This window comes from Pinus tabuliformis, chromosome 1_1 (genome assembly GCF_031772625.1).
Source record: "Pinus tabuliformis cultivar Carrire ecotype Pingquan chromosome 1_1, CPIR1, whole genome shotgun sequence".
NCBI lineage: Eukaryota > Viridiplantae > Streptophyta > Pinopsida > Pinales > Pinaceae > Pinus > Pinus tabuliformis.
The window spans coordinates 615,286,534-615,303,517 of record NC_142297.1 but is presented as its reverse complement, the minus strand read 5'-3'; positions in this window follow the sequence as shown (position 1 = coordinate 615,303,517).

Here is a 16,984-nt window from a genome sequence, read left to right as displayed (position 1 = left end):
GACATAACAGATGCAATGTTGCCCACTTTTGGCAGAGCGTTATGCCTTTTGATTAATTGGGCAATTAGTATGCATCCCGGAGCAGCCCAAGGAGCTAGAACATTGGGGTTCTCTTGCCTAGCATGGAGGATCTTTGGTGAGGTACCAATGGACAAAACATGCCCCCAAGCTGGCCTTCACTCTACCTGATGGGCATAGCATGATCCAGGGCTCAAATGAGGATGGTTATTCTTGGTATGATTGAGGAGGTGTTGTTGCACCCGATGCACCCCTAAAACAATATGAAATCATCACCTTTTTAGGTCTACGTCACACACATTTATGCTTATCTTGGTATATTGTGTTGTAAAGCTAGTGGGTTGGCTTGTAACCCAATTTTACTTTTGTCCACTAAAATATCAAACTTGCGTAGGGGATTTTAATTAGATATTAGAAGAAGTAGACCTCATATAAATAAAGAATCACATTATTCATTTTGTTTTTATTCTATTTCTAAGGATGAATAATTCAATTATTCAAGTGACTTAGAATATAATCTGAATTGAGGATTAGGATTTAATTCTAGCCATTGCTCACTTAGGACATTAGGGTTATTGATTTTGTCTTAATATATTATAAAATAAGCTTAAGGGAAAGGTGAAGACACAATAATTGTTGAGGAAGTGGTTTTCTTAAAAGAAATAGGCTAATTTAGATTGAAGAAAAGTAAGAAGAATTGCAAATTGCTGGTGAGGTAGGCTTAATTTTCTTGAGGTTGAGTTTCTTCAGTAGTGAAAATTTCCAAAGACCCATTTTTCATTGTAGGATTGAGCACTATAGTATACACAATACAAGGATAACAAGTGTCATACTTGGGTTCTACAAAAACCCAATGTGGTACATGTTACCTACTATTTTTTGGGTAATATTCCTAGGAGAAAGTTTTTCTCCGAGATGGTCCTTAGCTGGAAACAAGAAGCCCCTTGCAGCCATCAGTTAGCTCATTGTGCCATTTCTCCACCACCTGAGCCAGCCATGTGGTCCCTCGACCATCTGCCATGATCATATATTTGAAGATGGGCCTCCCGAATCTAAAGGTATGGCTTGTCATTTTGAAATTGAGTATTGTAGTTTGCTTGTCATGGACACTTCTAGGCATGGATTAATGGGGGCATTCGGCAGATTGGATGGGCTAGGTCTGTGCTTCTATCCCCTAGACCCCTTTTAGGAATTAACCTTGGATTCTAGTCCCGTGGGATCTCTTTTACTCATCATTTGGTTTTAGGGATGGTATTTCACGGGAAACCCTGATTTTGGTTGCATCGTCCCGCTCCCTTATCCTCTTATATTACCCTCTTTCCATTCATTATCACCCATCCATCTTTTCTCCAACCTCAGTCAACATCCCTCCATCGAGTCCACATAGTGTTAGCTCGTCCCTTCCCCTTGCCACACCTTGGGTCATGGCCTGAAATGAAGCCCGGAGGTTGATGCAGCTAAAAAGAAAGTTAAAAGCATATATAGCCACATTCAACAGGAGAAGTACCACAAAATGCAAAAGATGGTCGGGACAAAAGCATTTAGCACACGGGCAAAAGCCAATACATGAGCTCTACCCCATTATCATGGCCATCAGCCTGGTTCCTATAGGTTCTATGAGCCTCCCTAATCATATAGGAACCGATGATTGTCTCGACGCCTGGTGGGCAATAAACTGTTGAAATTTCTAAGTCTAACCCGTTAGAAATTTTCCTGCACTATCTTGGGTTTGGTCTCCCTATACAGGGTCCTAATCCTCTAGAGGGCTACATTGGCAGATGTAGGGCAAGCGTTGAGAACCATGGGCCTCCACAGCAGAAGATTACAATCCATGGCTCCCCACAGCCATTTAGAGATTGCCTATGGTTCACTTATGGGATGAGGAAGATGCACTTGATCCGTCATGCCTAATCGGCCCCAGATCTACACCAAACACTTGAGAGATGATCCAAGACTTCCACGATGATGTGGCATCACCCACACCATCATCCTAGCCTTTAAGCGAAGCCTATAGGTATCTTCAATTCGTTTGGAACCCCATGAGGACACTTGTGTGCCCTCGTATGTAATTTGGAGGACCACAGGTTATTACAAGGGGCCAACCCCTTGCCCATTGCTTTTGAGGGTCCTTCTCTTCATTATGGCATCTATGGACCTCATTAGGTCTCTTAGAGGGCCCTACGACATGCATAGATTATTATTTGACCTCTTGAGAGGCATATCTTTTCATTTATGAGCTATTTTGGTGGACCTGTCACCAAATGTTTTATTATTAGAACATTATTTTATTTTTAGGGTTTATGTAAGCCAAGGAGGCTAACTCGAACTCCTAAGTTGTGTATAAAAAAAAGTGAGGTGAGATCATTTTTCATCATCACTTTGGGTTGGATCTCTCTCTTCTTTAGAGAATTTCACGCTTTTTTTCAAGATCTAGGCTAATTGTTGCATGCATTTATTGCTTAATATTGTGGAATTGTCTCTATTATAACATTCTCTCCATGTATGGGCCATGTAGTGTGACAGGAATATCCTAGGGGTTAAATTTGACCTCGATAAGCAATTCTGCTTGTGCATTTGAAGTATAAAAGCTAAAAGATTGCTTTCACTTGACCTAGAAGGTTGGTGAAGTAATTTTGAGGCCTCCTTGATTGGGAACCAAGAAATATTACACATAATCAACATAGACTCCATTCTTCCAAGGCGTAAGGCACTGATCTGCCAAGGGTGGTCACCAAAACTCTTATTCTTTCACCTTTTCCCAAGTCTAGTCCCATTGGGGTGCCTAGGGCATCAATTTCCTGACAAGTTAGCCACTAAAAAAATTCGATCTCCTAGGGTCTCCTGCGCTGGCCTTTCCTCTAGCCCTCCTCCAAATTTGAAGACATTCTGACGGTGGAGTTGGGAGAAAAGCCAATCCCTAGCTCCGGGACCAAAACTTGCCCTGCCATCCCCAAGGCTAGCACTTCCCAGGGTCAAACCAACATCTTGAGCAATTATATTTTCTTTGATCCTCTCCCCACCTTGTCTAGGGTAAGAATATGATATGTTGCTACATTCCTTCCTAATACCCTACACTGGGTCCACTTGGCCCCGTGTGGTCCCACTCCTTTGAAAGAACATCCTTCAAGAACCATCTGAGATACAATTTCTAACAAGGATTTTAGGGATTGGGAAACTCCTTCACAAGCCTTATCCCATAAACCTAACACTCAAATCCTCTCCTCCTTTCCCTAGATTACATAATACCTTGATTACAAAGCAAGCAATCTTTATCCTTCAAATTCTGGCAAAGGGATATTCAGGTCACTCATATCCATTGACTTATCCTTCATTAGTGATTGTACACATACTGAGTTTCGTCCCATTGGTGAAATTCCGTAACTAGAAGAGAGTCTTAACTGAGGTGATAGTGGACTAAGACTCCATCTGTTGCCCTTGGCCTAGCGTTTTCCCTTTAGGGATTCCCTTTAGGTCCCCTGCTAGTTTGAGGAGTAAGAGTACACAATCCAAGCATGATCCTCCTTGGGCTCAATGCCCCCTCCTCTAACATGGTGCACTCTCTCCAAGTGTCCTCATTTAAGGTATTCCTCCTCTAGTTATGTATCACATGCCCTTTTCTGCCCAAAACGCCTCCACATGTGTGTCAAGGTGGTCATTATGTGCCAATGCTTCTCAACATATGTGTCTAGGTCCATGCTCATCCTCTATGAAGTATGCTCCTCGACCCACGCGTCCTCAAGTCAAGTGTCCAACTCCATAGGGCTAGGTGCCTAGAACTTCTCCTTCGAGGTAGGTATCTCTCATAAACAAGCAAATGACCTCCCCATTGTGTGCACCCAATGGGATAGTCATAATGTTGATTAGGATAACAACCACCTAAGTAAATGCATCATGCTAGCACTCTTAGCAAGGTCAATCGTCCACCCAAACTAAGCCATCCATATGTCCATCAAGCATCTCCTATGGACTAGGAGACCTAGCACTCTCCTAGCTATGTGAAAACACTTCTCGTATAACCCCAAAAGCTAACAAAGCACCAATGAAAGAGTTTAGAAGGTCAAAAGATAGGGGATGATAAGAAATCTCCCATGAAGGAAAGAGAAAAAGGGTACGGGGGGGTTTTCCCAAGCAAGAGTAATTCCAATTCACTAACAATGGCTTCAACCCAAAAGAAGCCATCAAAAGGATGAACTAAATTGGCACTCATCATAGAGAAATGACATAGTCACCAGAATTATAAAAAAATAATGTATGACCTAGCCTACTTCCCACTCATCAAGGGATATCTTGGATAAAAAGATAACTTAAATCACTCAGGATCCAATGGAAATATGAAGAAAAGGAAAATTTTGGCCAACAAGAGAGGTTGACAAGGTTGTATTTGTTCTTGTTTTAGAGGATCTGGCTCCATGATTCAGATTTTTTCATATGTGATTCCGAAAGAACAATAAATATTTCACTTCCTCAATTCCATTCATCTCAGCCTTATTACACTATTCTAGCGCATAAAATAAAAATAGAGAGGTGTTACCCACCAAAATGGGTAAGCCTAGCAGAAAAAATGTTCTCCTATTTTGGATATCCGACCAGCCAACAGCCCTACACATTAGCTTGACGATGATGATATGTCAACGCCTCCACCATTTGGACCAGTAACTATACCTGTCACTATCCAGTGCTCTTCTTGAATGATGGGATACCACTCAACAATACTTTGATCATTCTTGCAATTTCCTGCTTTTGCTTGATGTTTTGGGCATTTAGTATGGAGAAAGGGGTGATCTAGATGATTGACCGATATCGGCTATAAATTTGTTTTCTCACTTTACCATGGGGGTTAATTTTTATCCCTAGTCCAATGGGACTTCCCCTAAGGACTTAGGGTTCTATGAGGGGCACTACTTAGGAGACCTAGATTTGAAATAGTGTGTCCATTATCCCTTTACCATACATAACACCTTCCATAGTACATTATAAGCACTTGATACTATCACTATTCTTCAGGTTCAACTGCGATTGCTTCATTGGGATTGGTGTTCTCTTATCTGCATATTTGAGTAGGGCCAAAAAACATTGCCTTGGAGGTTGATGCAACTAAAAGAATGGAAAGGCATAATATGGCCACAATGAAAGAAAATAAGATCAAAATGCAAAAGATGGTCGAGGCATAATTTAGCGCGTGGGAAAAATCCAAGCATGATCTCCACACTCATTAGCCATCACCCAGTTCCAAAGTACTTGATGCTCCATCTCATCAAAAGGAACCCTTGCATATCCCAACCCTAATTAGTGACAAACCACCACATCTTAAGGGGTAAATTAAATGCTATACTATAAAAATCAAGCTTTGACCCTTCAGCTATGCGCCAAAAAACCAATCATTATAAAAAAATAAAAGTAAAAGGTGCACCAAAGGGGTGGGAAAAGAAGGACAACCAAGGTAAATCATGCATCCATGATTGCTCCCTCCATTACATCTATAAACTCAAGGTGTGGACTCTCATTAGTTGGTCACCTGACCATGGCACTTTGCCATGAATGTTCTTCCTTTCCATTGTCACTTATTTACACCAATGCCTATTGATTGAATGGTTAACCTTAGAAATGCCACCTCCCCTTGGGGGCTCGAAGCACCTAATAGGGTTGAATACTTAGCCACCCCTACAAAGGTGGAGAACACCTTTAATGGACTTGGTCTAGTAAAATATTTCAAGGTGTTCCCAGTTTGAAGTATTAAAATGCCCTAAACGCTTCAGTATGGTCCACTTAGATGCATTTATGATCTTAGTCTCTAATGAGTGGTTGCTTTCACTTGACTTTGAGTTGATTTTGACAGGTTATCCAAAGCATTAGAGGTCTTGAGGGCACCCCAATCCACATAATTCCCCAGTCGTATCCTACATTCTAGAGAGCATGATGACATAACAAATGCAGTGTTGCCCACTTTTGGCAAAGCATTAGGCCTTTTGATGAATTGTGCAATTAATTTGCATCCCGGAGCAGCCCAAGGAGCTAGAACATTTTGCTTCTCTTGCCTAGCATGGAGGATCTTTGGTGATGTACCAATGGACAAAACATGCCCCCAAGTTGGCCTTCACTCTACTTGTTGGGCATGCCATGATCCAGGGCTCAAAGGAGGACGGTTATTCTTGGTATGATTGAGGAGGCCTTGTTGCACGTGATGCAGCCCTAATGTTAGAGATACGAGTCACCACATTTCTCAGTTAAAACCCATGGAGATGATGTTTGGCTCCCACATCTGGATTATCGACCATTGGCGCTACTTTGATGTGTGATTTAGGGATTTCCCTAAGATGGACGATGATCATGATGCCTGAAGACATTTTTGAGCCTTGTCTTTGCCTTGATGGAGCATTTTGATCCCTAAAATAAATATGAAGTAGACCTCATATAAATAGAGAATCACCTTTTTCATTTTGTTTTTATTTGATTTCTATCGATAAATAATTAAATTATTTAAGTGACTTAGAATATAATCTCAATTGAGGATTAGGATTTAATTCTAGCCATTGATCACTTAGGAGATTAGGGTTAGTGATTTTGTCTTAATGAAATTATAAAATAAGCCTAAGGGAAAGGTGAAGACACAACAATTGTTGAGGAAGCGGTTTTCTTAAGAGAAAGAGGCTAATTTAGACTGAAGAGAAGTAAGAATAATTGCAACAGGAAATTTCAGAAGAAATTTCAGGGGAATCCAAGTTGAGGGCAGAGAGAGTCCAAGTCAGATGAATAGAAGGGCCAAAATATACAGAGGCCAAATTTCTTAAGTGCGCAAGGAGCATACGAGGGAAAAGAGAGGGGCCAAATTGATGCTTAGGGAGGCTTAATTTTCTTGAGGTTGAGTTTCTTCAGCAGTGCAAATTTCCATAGGCCCATTTTTTCATAGTAGGATCGAGTTCCAAGTTCCAAATAGTTGTAATTTTCTATGTATTCTTTATGGGCCTAAGCCCAAATTTTGGGGAGGACATTAATATGAAAGAAGACTACATTTGGAACAAATTTGATGTTGTAGTGTGATTGATTTCCCTAGTTTACTTCCGTTGCATTTTATTTTCTGAGTTAGTATACCATCATGTTTATTAATTAACAATTTCAGAAATATTTGAAATAAATATTTTCTGGGTTTTTAATAAATTTTTAAAGTAAAGTAAATTAGAACTGGGATAAAAGAATTTAACACCCTTCCCTTTATATAAAATATGCAAGGGAGAAAAACATAAAACATGAAATAAGTACATACAAGTAACCAACAAGGCAAACCAACATTCAGCACTATAGTATACACAATACAAGGATAACAAGTGTCATACTTGGGTTCTACAAAAACCCAACGTGGTACATGTTACCACCCATTTTGCGGGTAATATCCCTAGGAGAAATTTTTTCTCCGAGATGGTCCTCAGCCGGCAACAAGGAGCCCCTTGCAGCCATAAGCTAGCTCATTGCGCCATCTATCCGCCACCTGAGCCAGCCATGTGGTCCCTCGACCATCTGCCATGACCATATGTTATAAAGTGGGCCTCCCGAATCTAAAGGTATGCCTTGTCATTTTGAAATAGAGTATTACAGTTTACTTGTCATGGACACTTTTGGGCATGGATTAATGGGGGGATACTGCAGAAAGGATGGGCTAGGTCTGTGCTTCTATCCCCTACACCCCTTTTGGGAATTAACCTTGGATTCTAGTCCAGTGGTATCTTTTTTACTGATCATTTGGTTCCAAGGATTGTCTTTCACGGCAAACCCTGATTTTGGTTGCGTGGTCCCACTCCCTTATCCACTTATATTACCCTCTTTGCATTCATTATCACCCCATCCATATTTTGTCCCACCTGGATCCACATTCCTCCATCGAGTCCACATAGGGTTAGCTCCCCCCTTCACCTTGCGTCATAACCTGGAAGGAAGCCCAGAGGTTGATGCAGCTGAAAAGAAAGTTAAAAGCACATATGGCCACATTCAACAGGGAAAGTACCACAAAATGACAAAATGGTTGAGACAAAAGCATTTAGCACGTGGGCAAAAGACAATAAATGGATTGTACCCCATTATCATGGCCATCAACTTGGTTCCTACAGGTTGTATGAACCTCCATCATCATATAGGAACCCATGATTGTCCCTACCCCTGGTGGGCAATGAACCGCCCCACCTTAAAAGGGGGAATTCATTGTTATATCTTATACATCATGCTCTAACCCCTTGAGCCCCGAGCAATTAATCAAAGAAAATCACAAAAAGGCAAAAGGTATTAAAGGAGGGTGGAAAAATCAAGGTCGGGGCACCTCATGTACCATGATTACCCCCTCCTACACATTATAAACCCAAGTGTGGGCTTCCCTCTTATTAGCTACCCTTGTACCCCAGCATGCGACCCATTCCGTACTTCGTTCACCTATTTGTCACGTGTTGCCACCTCTCAAAGGATGTACCTTGACTATATTATCCCATTTAGAAGTACAAACCACCTAATAGGATTTTTGGTTAACCCCATTTGGAATTAGGAGGCATTGGCACATCTCGAAGCCCATTATGGAAGGGCAAGCCAATATGAAGTCCCCACCTGTGGTCCATGATTAGGTAGGCTCATTTACTCGATTTCTCTAATGACTTGTTGTACTGGAAGGCTAGGGGATGCATTGGATCTTATACAGAATTGCAGATGGTTTCCATCTTGGGTTTGGTCTCCCTATACGCGGTCCTAATCCTAGAGAGGGCTACATTGGCACATGTAGGGCGAGCGTTGACAGCCATGGGCCTCCACAACAGAAGATTACAATCCATGGATTCCCACAGCAATTCAATGATTTCTCATGGTTCACTTATGGGACGAGAAGGATGCACTTGATCCATCATGCCCAGTCGGCTCCAAATCTACACCATACACTTGGGAGATGATCCACGACATCCACAATAATGTGGCATCACCGACACCGTCATCCTAGCCCTTGAGGGAAGCCTACAGATATCTTCGATTTGTTTAGAGGCCCATAAGGACACTTTTGTGCCCCCAGACAGGTGACAGTGGACTAAGACTCCATTTGTTGCCCTTGGCCTAGCATTAGCCCTTTAGGTCCCCTGCTAGTTTGAGCGGTAATTGTACACAATCCAAGCATGAACCTCCTTAGGCTCAATGCCCCCTCCTCTAAGATGGTGCACTCTCCAACACATTACTAGACCAACACCACTCCCTCTCCCATGGTGTTTCACTCTCCAAGTGTCCTCATTTAAGGCATTCCTCCTCTAGTTATGTATCACATGCCCTTTCTGCCCAACACGCCTCAACATGTGTGTCAAGGTGGTTATTATGTGCCAATGCTTCTTAACATGTGTCTACGTCCATGCTCAACCTCTATGAAATATGATCCTCGACCCAAGCATCCTCAAGTCAAGTGTCCAAACTCCATAGGGCTAGGTGCCTAGAACTCCTCCTTTGAGCTAAGTATCTCTTGTAATCAAACAAATGACCTCCCCATTGTGTGCACCCAATGGGCTAGTCATAATGTTGATTAGGACAACAACCTCCTGGGTAAATGCATCATTCTAGCACTCTAAACAAGGTCAATCATCCACCCAAATTAAGCCATCCATATGTCAACCAAGCATCTCATATGGACTAGGAGACCTAGCACTCTCCTAGCTATGTGAAAACACTTTTGGAATAACCACAATAGCTAACAAAGCACCAATGAAAGCATTTAGAATGTCAAAAGATAGGTGAGGATAAGAAATCTCCCATGAAAGAAAGAGAAAAGGGGTAAAGGGGGGTTTTCCCAAGGAAGAGTAGTTCCAATTCACTAACAATGCCTTCAACCCAAAAGGAGCCATCAAAAGGATGAACTAAATTGACTCTCATCATAGAGAAATGACATAGTCACCAAAATTATAACAAAATAATGTGCGACCTAGCCTACTTCCCACTCTTCAAGAGATATCTTCGCTAAAGAGATAACTTAAATCACTCAGGGTCCAATGGAAATATGAAGAAAAAGGAAATTTTGGCCAAAAAGAGAGGTTGACAAGTTTGTTTGTTCTTGTTTCAAAGGATCTAGCTCAATGCTTCACATTTTTGCATATGAGATTCTAAAAGAACAGAAAATAGTTCACTTCCTCAATTCCATTCATCTCAGCCTTATTACACTATTCTAGCGCATAAAATAAAAATAGAGGAGAGGTGTTACCCACCAAAATGGCTAACCCTAGCAGAAAAAATCTTCTCCTATTTTGGATATCCGACCAGCCAACAGCCCTACACATTAGCTTGACGATGATGATATGTCAGCTCCTACACCATCTGCACTAGTGACTATACCTGTCACTATCCAGCACTCCTCTTGAATGATGGGATACCACTCAACAAGTACCTTGATCATTTTGCAATTTGGTGCTTTTACTTAGTGTTTTGGGAATTTAGTATGGAGAAAGGGATGATCTAGATGATTGATCGATATTGGCTATAAATTTATTTTCTCACTTTACCAAGGGGGTTAATTTTTATCCCTAGTCCAATGGGACTTCCCCTAAGGACTTAGGGTTCTAGGACGGGCACTACTTGGAAAACCTAGATTTGAAATAGCGTGTCCATTCTCCCTTTACCATACATAGCCCCTTCCACAACACATTATAAGCCCTTGATACTATCTCTAATATTCAGGTTCAACTGTCATTGGTTCATTGGGATTTGGTGCTCTCTTATCTACATATTTGAGTAGGGCCAAAAAACATTGCCATGCAGGTTGATGCAGCTAAAATAATGGAAAGGCATAATATGGGCACAATAAAATCAAAATGCAAAATATGATCGAGACATAATTTAGCGCGTGGGCAAAAGCCAAGCATGATCTCCACCCTACTCATCAGCCATCACCCAGTCCCAGATTACTTGATGCTCAATCTCATGAAAATGAACCCTTGCATGTCCCAACCCTAATTAGTGACAAACCACCACATCTTAAGGGGTAAATTAAATGCTATATTATAAAAATCAAGCTTTGACCCTTGAGCTATGCACCAAAACACAAATCATTATAAAAAAAATTAAAAGATGCACCAAAGGGGTGGGAAAAGAAGGACAAGCAAAGTAACTCATGCATCCATTATTGCTCCGTCCATTACATCTATACACTCAAGATATGGACTCTCATTAGCTGGTCTCCTAACGATGTCACTTGGCCATGAAAGTTCTTCCTTTCCATTGTCACTTATTTACACCAATGCATATCAATTGAATGGTTAACCTTGGAAATGCCACCTCCCCTTGGGGGCTAGAAGAACCTAATAGGGTTGAATACTTAGCCACCCCTACAAAGGTAGGGAACACCTTTAATGGACTTGGTCTAGTAAAATATTTCAATGTGTTCCAAATTTGAAGCATTAATATGCCCTAAACGCTTCATTAGGGTCCACTTAGATGCATTTATGATCTTAGTCTCTAATGAGTGGTTTCTTTCACTTGAATTTGAGTTGATTTTGACAAGTTATATCCAAAGCATTAGAGGTCTTGAGGGCACCCCACTCCACATAATTCCCAGGCCATATCCTACATTCTAGAGAGCATGATGACATAACAGATGCAATGTTTCCCACTTTTGGCTGAGCGTTACGCCTTTTGATGACTTGGGCAAATAATTTGCATCCCAGAGCAGCCCAAGGAGCTAGAACATTGGGCTTCTCTTGCCTAGCATGGAGGATCTTTGGTGATGTACCAATGGAAAAAACATGCCTTCACTCTACTTGATGGGCATGCCAAGATCTAGGGCTCAAAGGAGGATGGTTATTCTTGGTATGATTGAGGAACTTTTGTTGCACCTGATGGAGCCCTAACGCTAGAGATACGAGGCACCACATTTCTCACTTGAAACCCATGGAGATGATGCCTGGAATCCACAACTGGATTTTCTACCCTTGGAGCTGCTTTGATGTGTGATTAGGGGATTTCCCTGAGATGGAGGATGATCATGATGCTTGAAGATATTTTTGAGCCTTGTCTTTGCCTTGATGGAGCATTTCGATCCCTAAAACAATATGAAGTCATCTCCTTTTTAGGTCTATGTCACACACATTTATGCTTCTCCTGACATATTATCTTATAAAGCTAGTGGGTTAGCTTGTAACCCAATATTACTTTCGTCCACTGAAAAATCAAACTTGTGTAGGGACTTTTAATTAGAAATTAGAAGAAGTAGACCTCATATAAATAGAGAATCACCTTTTTCATTTTCTTTTTATTTTATTTCCAAGGATAAATAATTAAATTATTTAAGTGAGTTAGAATATAATCTCAATTGAGGATTAGGATTTAATTCTAGCCATTGATCAATTAGGAGATCAGGGTTAGTGATATTGTCTTAATGAAATTATAAAATAAGCCTAAGGGAAAGGTGAAGATATGACAATTGTTGAGGAAGAGGTTTTCTTAAGAGAAAGAGGCTAACTTAGACTAAAGAGAAATAAGAAGAATTGCAACTGGGAATTTCACAAGAAATTTAAGGGGCATCCAAGTTGAGGACAGAGAGCGGCCAAGTAAGATGAATAGGAGGGCTAAAATATATAGAGGCCAAATTCCTTAAGTGCGCAAGGGTCATATGAGGGAAAAGAGAGGGGCCAAATTGCTGGTAAGGGAGGCTTAATTTTCTTGAGGTTGAGTTTCTTCAGTAGTGCAAATTTCCACAAGCCCATTTTTCGTTTTTCCCAATAGTAATTTTCTATGTATTCTCTATGGGCCTAAGCTCAAATTTGGGGAGGAAATTAATATGAAAGAAGATTGTGTTGACCTCTACTGGTCAACTACCCATGTAGTACCCCCCCCCTTTCTTGGCAGAAAGGGGCAGCACCTGATCGACATATCCGTGCCATCCAGCAGCTTGATCAATCTAATTGTAAACCCAGTCTGCATGTATTAATTGTAAATAATCTTAGTCGATATGAGTCGTGTATGTGAATTGCCTAGGTGGACCTAACTTTCTAGTGGTAATCTACATCCCGGAAGGTTTTTCGTCTCACCGATCCATGGATCGGCAGAGTTTTCCTTCAAACCTGACCCCAAAGCCGGGATGGATTTTGTCATTGGAATTTTAGGAGAATCCTAGTGTGTTGGCCTGCTAGATTATAGTTGTGTCGCAGAACTGGGTGATTTGTGAGGGTCTATGTCAAAGGGGTTTTCTCCCTTAAGATGTAAATTGTAAAAGTCATGATGTAATGTGTCCTGAAGGTCGAAAAATGTTTTAAATCCCCTCATGAGTCCTAAGTCCTAGGTCCTAGGTGATGTTTTCGAAGGCTTAGTTCGATGATCCATTTTAAATTGAATTAAGAAATTAAAAAAATGAACAAAAATAATAAAATAATAAAATAAATAAAAATTAAAAAATGAAATAAATAAAAATAATAAAAAATTAAAAAAATAAAGCAAAAACCCTAACTAATAAAATAATAATATTTTAAATGAATGCATGCAAAATATTATTTAATAAATCGACGGATGAGATCAAGAGATATCTTGATCCTCATCAACGGTCGAGATCATTTCTACATGGATCACTCGAACTAGCCGTTGGGATCATTTTCCTTTAAATAGGGTGCTAGGGGTCATTTCAGAGGGGAAGATCTGTGAGTCTAAGACTGAAGAAGCTCTCTTGTAAATCTGTTGATGGTTAATAAAAGAAGACATTGGGGTCCATATCTTGCTGGTGTTACTCTCTTGAAATGCTGTGAGATTGTTTAATTTTCTGCATATTTTCTTTTCAGCCATTAATAATAGCTTTTTGTAGAGTATTGTGGGCACAGGTATCTTGTCCACTTGCTAGGGTTTGAGTGCTATTAGGGTTTCTGAAGTAATGGCAGGTATCTCCATTACTGTTTGAGATCTAGCAGCATTTTTGCCCTCTTTATTGACGGTTGTTTTGAGCTGTGCAGAAAGCATTTTCTGAAGGAATTTTTGTGGGCGTTCGGGGAAGTTCTCAGCTGAACCAGCCAACTCCCGCAAGCATTTTTTGCTGAGCCCAGTTGGACTTGATCCTGGGTCTATCATTCAGTTTTATTTTCTAATTTGCATGAGAGATTTTCTTAAGTCCTTCACAGTGACAGTCTGAAATTTCCGTTCTTTGAAATTTTCCTGTGCTCATTGCTGAATCTGGCTGTTAAGGGGCCAAAAATCTGTACATTAATCGGTTGTTCTAGGGTTTCGATTTTTGCTTTATGCAGTTGTTATTAGAGTTTAGGGTTTTTAGGTTAGTTTCTGGCATATATTATTAGGCTTTCTTTTCTTTTCTTTTTGCAGGTACAGGGTTAGCTCTTCGGTAGCAAGGGTTTTGCAGAGGCTGCAAGAAAAAGGTTCTCTCTGTGTATACACAAGGAATCATTTCCATCTGCCGTCAAACGAAACTGCTGAATGCATTAAAGGAAAAGCACGTGAGGGCATTGATCTATACTGATTAAATCCTTTGACGTTTCGAAATCATGTGAACCGTGGGCGTATCCCCTTTATTCTTCTGCCCTCAGAGATCAGCTGCCATATGCGTTTTCAGAAATCGCATATTTTTGTGAACTGAAGCACAGTCGTATTTCTGGGGTCTCATGCATGATCCTGCCTCAGCGTGATCCTGTGTTGAATGTATTGGCAAAATTTCATATACGATAGTATATTGCAGGAGATAGCGTGAGTGAAACACGCGGATGGGTCAAGCAATCCACGAGTGGTGAGGCGTGACTGCGTGAACAGTTTCCATCCACCGCCGTCAGATTCATTGAGTCTGCGTTACCAGTCATCGAGGTTTGCAGTGTTTTCCAACTGCGGCTCAGGCTTTTATCGCAGAAACCTTCGACATCGGATCCATCCACGTATTGTTTACCAGATTGCCGCCATCACCTGTAAATTACTCCGCCGCAGGAATCGCAGTAAGAGTTCATTTTTGCTGGGCGCATTCACGAGTTTTGGCGTAAGATTATCCGCCATAGTTACCGTCAGCTCAGTGCGTCTAAACTCCAATAACCAGTGCTCAGTTGAAAATCGAAAGCCCAGCTTAAATCGACTTTTATTTTTCCTCCTGCCGCCATCAAAAGAGAAACGCGTGCATCAGTTAGGCGAGATAACCCTGCAAAATCGATTTTAAATTCTTCGTGGCCGCCGACAGGTAAAACCGATTCATTTTTCTTCTGCCCTCCTCCGTCTAGCTGTGCTCTCGATTTCTTATTCTGCGTTTCATTCTCTGACGGGGTCGGGATCTTCATTCTAACGCAGAGGGTAAGCATTAAATCAAAGTCTTCAGGGCGGTATTCTCATTATAGTTTCGTTTTTGTTAAATCGTATTTCCTTTTTTTAGTCTTTGATGTATATATATAGAAAAGGGTTAGCGTAGAATGTAATTTAGATTTTAATTTAATTTTTAGTTTAGTTTAGGTTTTATCTTATTTGGGTTTTAATTTAGTTTTTGTTTATATGAAAAATAAAAATATAAAATAAATGGACTTAGGCTCTGTTAAGTTAATTTTATTTTTTAGATTTTAATGTTTTAGATTTAACTTAATTAGATTTTAATTTTTGTTTTATTTTTGGTTTCAAAATATAAAAAATAGTAAAAAGATTTTATTTAATTAATTTAGGTTTAATTTTATTTTTAATATAGTTTAGTTTTCATTTTTAGATTTTATTTAAAAAAAAAAAAAAAAAATTGGAAAATTTTCTTCGTCAGATCCATTCATTTTCGGAAATTGTCATATCTTTCATGCTGGGATCTAAAATTTTCAAGTCGAGATGCGAATATGATATCTGGTTAATAATTCATGATTCTCGTGGTGGTTTAAGGCTTTCACCTTTTCAAAATTTTCAGTTGCTGGATATCGTTTTGGTCATTTTAAGAGCATTGTGATTTAGCTGATGACAAATGATTGTTGTTCACGGTTTATGTTTCTATATCATCTAACAAGTAATCGTTTTAATAACAATCTCTTAAGGCACTGGTCTTTTCATTTCTAAATCCATCTAGTGCTTATCGTGTCTCGTGTCTCCCAACCAACTGTTTGGCAGTTGGTCTTCATCATCTCACAGGGTCTACCCCCCTTAGCCGCGGGAGACAGGCTTAAACGGAGGGATCGGAGATCAGAGTGACAGCCCCCGGTCTGAGTGTTGTCGTGTCAATCTGCGCGACAACAGATTGCATTGGGAAAAAATTTGATGTTGTAGCGTGATTGATTTCCCTAGTTTACTTCCGTTGCATTTTATTTTCTAAGTTAGTATACCTTCATGTTTATTCTATCAACAATTTCAGAAATATTTGAGACAAATATTTTCCAGGTTTTCAATAAATTTTTAAAGTAAAGTAAATTAGATCTAGGATAAAAGAATTTAGCACCCTTCCCTTTATTTAAAATAGGCAAGGGAGGAAAACATAAAACATGAACTAAGTCCATACAAGTAACCAACAAGGCAAACCAATATTGAGCACTATAGTATACACAATACAAGGATAACAAGTGTCATACTTGGGTTCTACAAAAACCCAATGTGGTACATGTTACCCACCATTTTGTAGGTAATATCCCTAGGACAAATTTTTTCTCCGAGATGGTCTTCAGCCGGCAGCAGGTAGCACCTTGCAGCCATGAGCTAGCCCATTGCACATTTCTCCGCCACCTGAGCCAGCCATGTCGTCCTTCGACCATCTACCATGATCGTATGTTTGAAGGTGGGCCCCCCGAATCTAAAGGTATGCCTTGTCATTTTGAAATAGAGTATTTTAGTTTGCTTGTCATGGACACTTCTGAGAATGGATTAATGGGGGGATTTGGCAGAAAGGATGGGCTAGGTCTGAGCATAGATTAATGGGGGGATTTACTGATCATTTGGTTTCAAGGAGGGTATTTCACGAGAACCCTTGATTTTGGTTGTGTGGTCCCGCTCCCTTATCCGCTTATATTACCCTCTTTCCATCATTATCACCCCATCCATATTT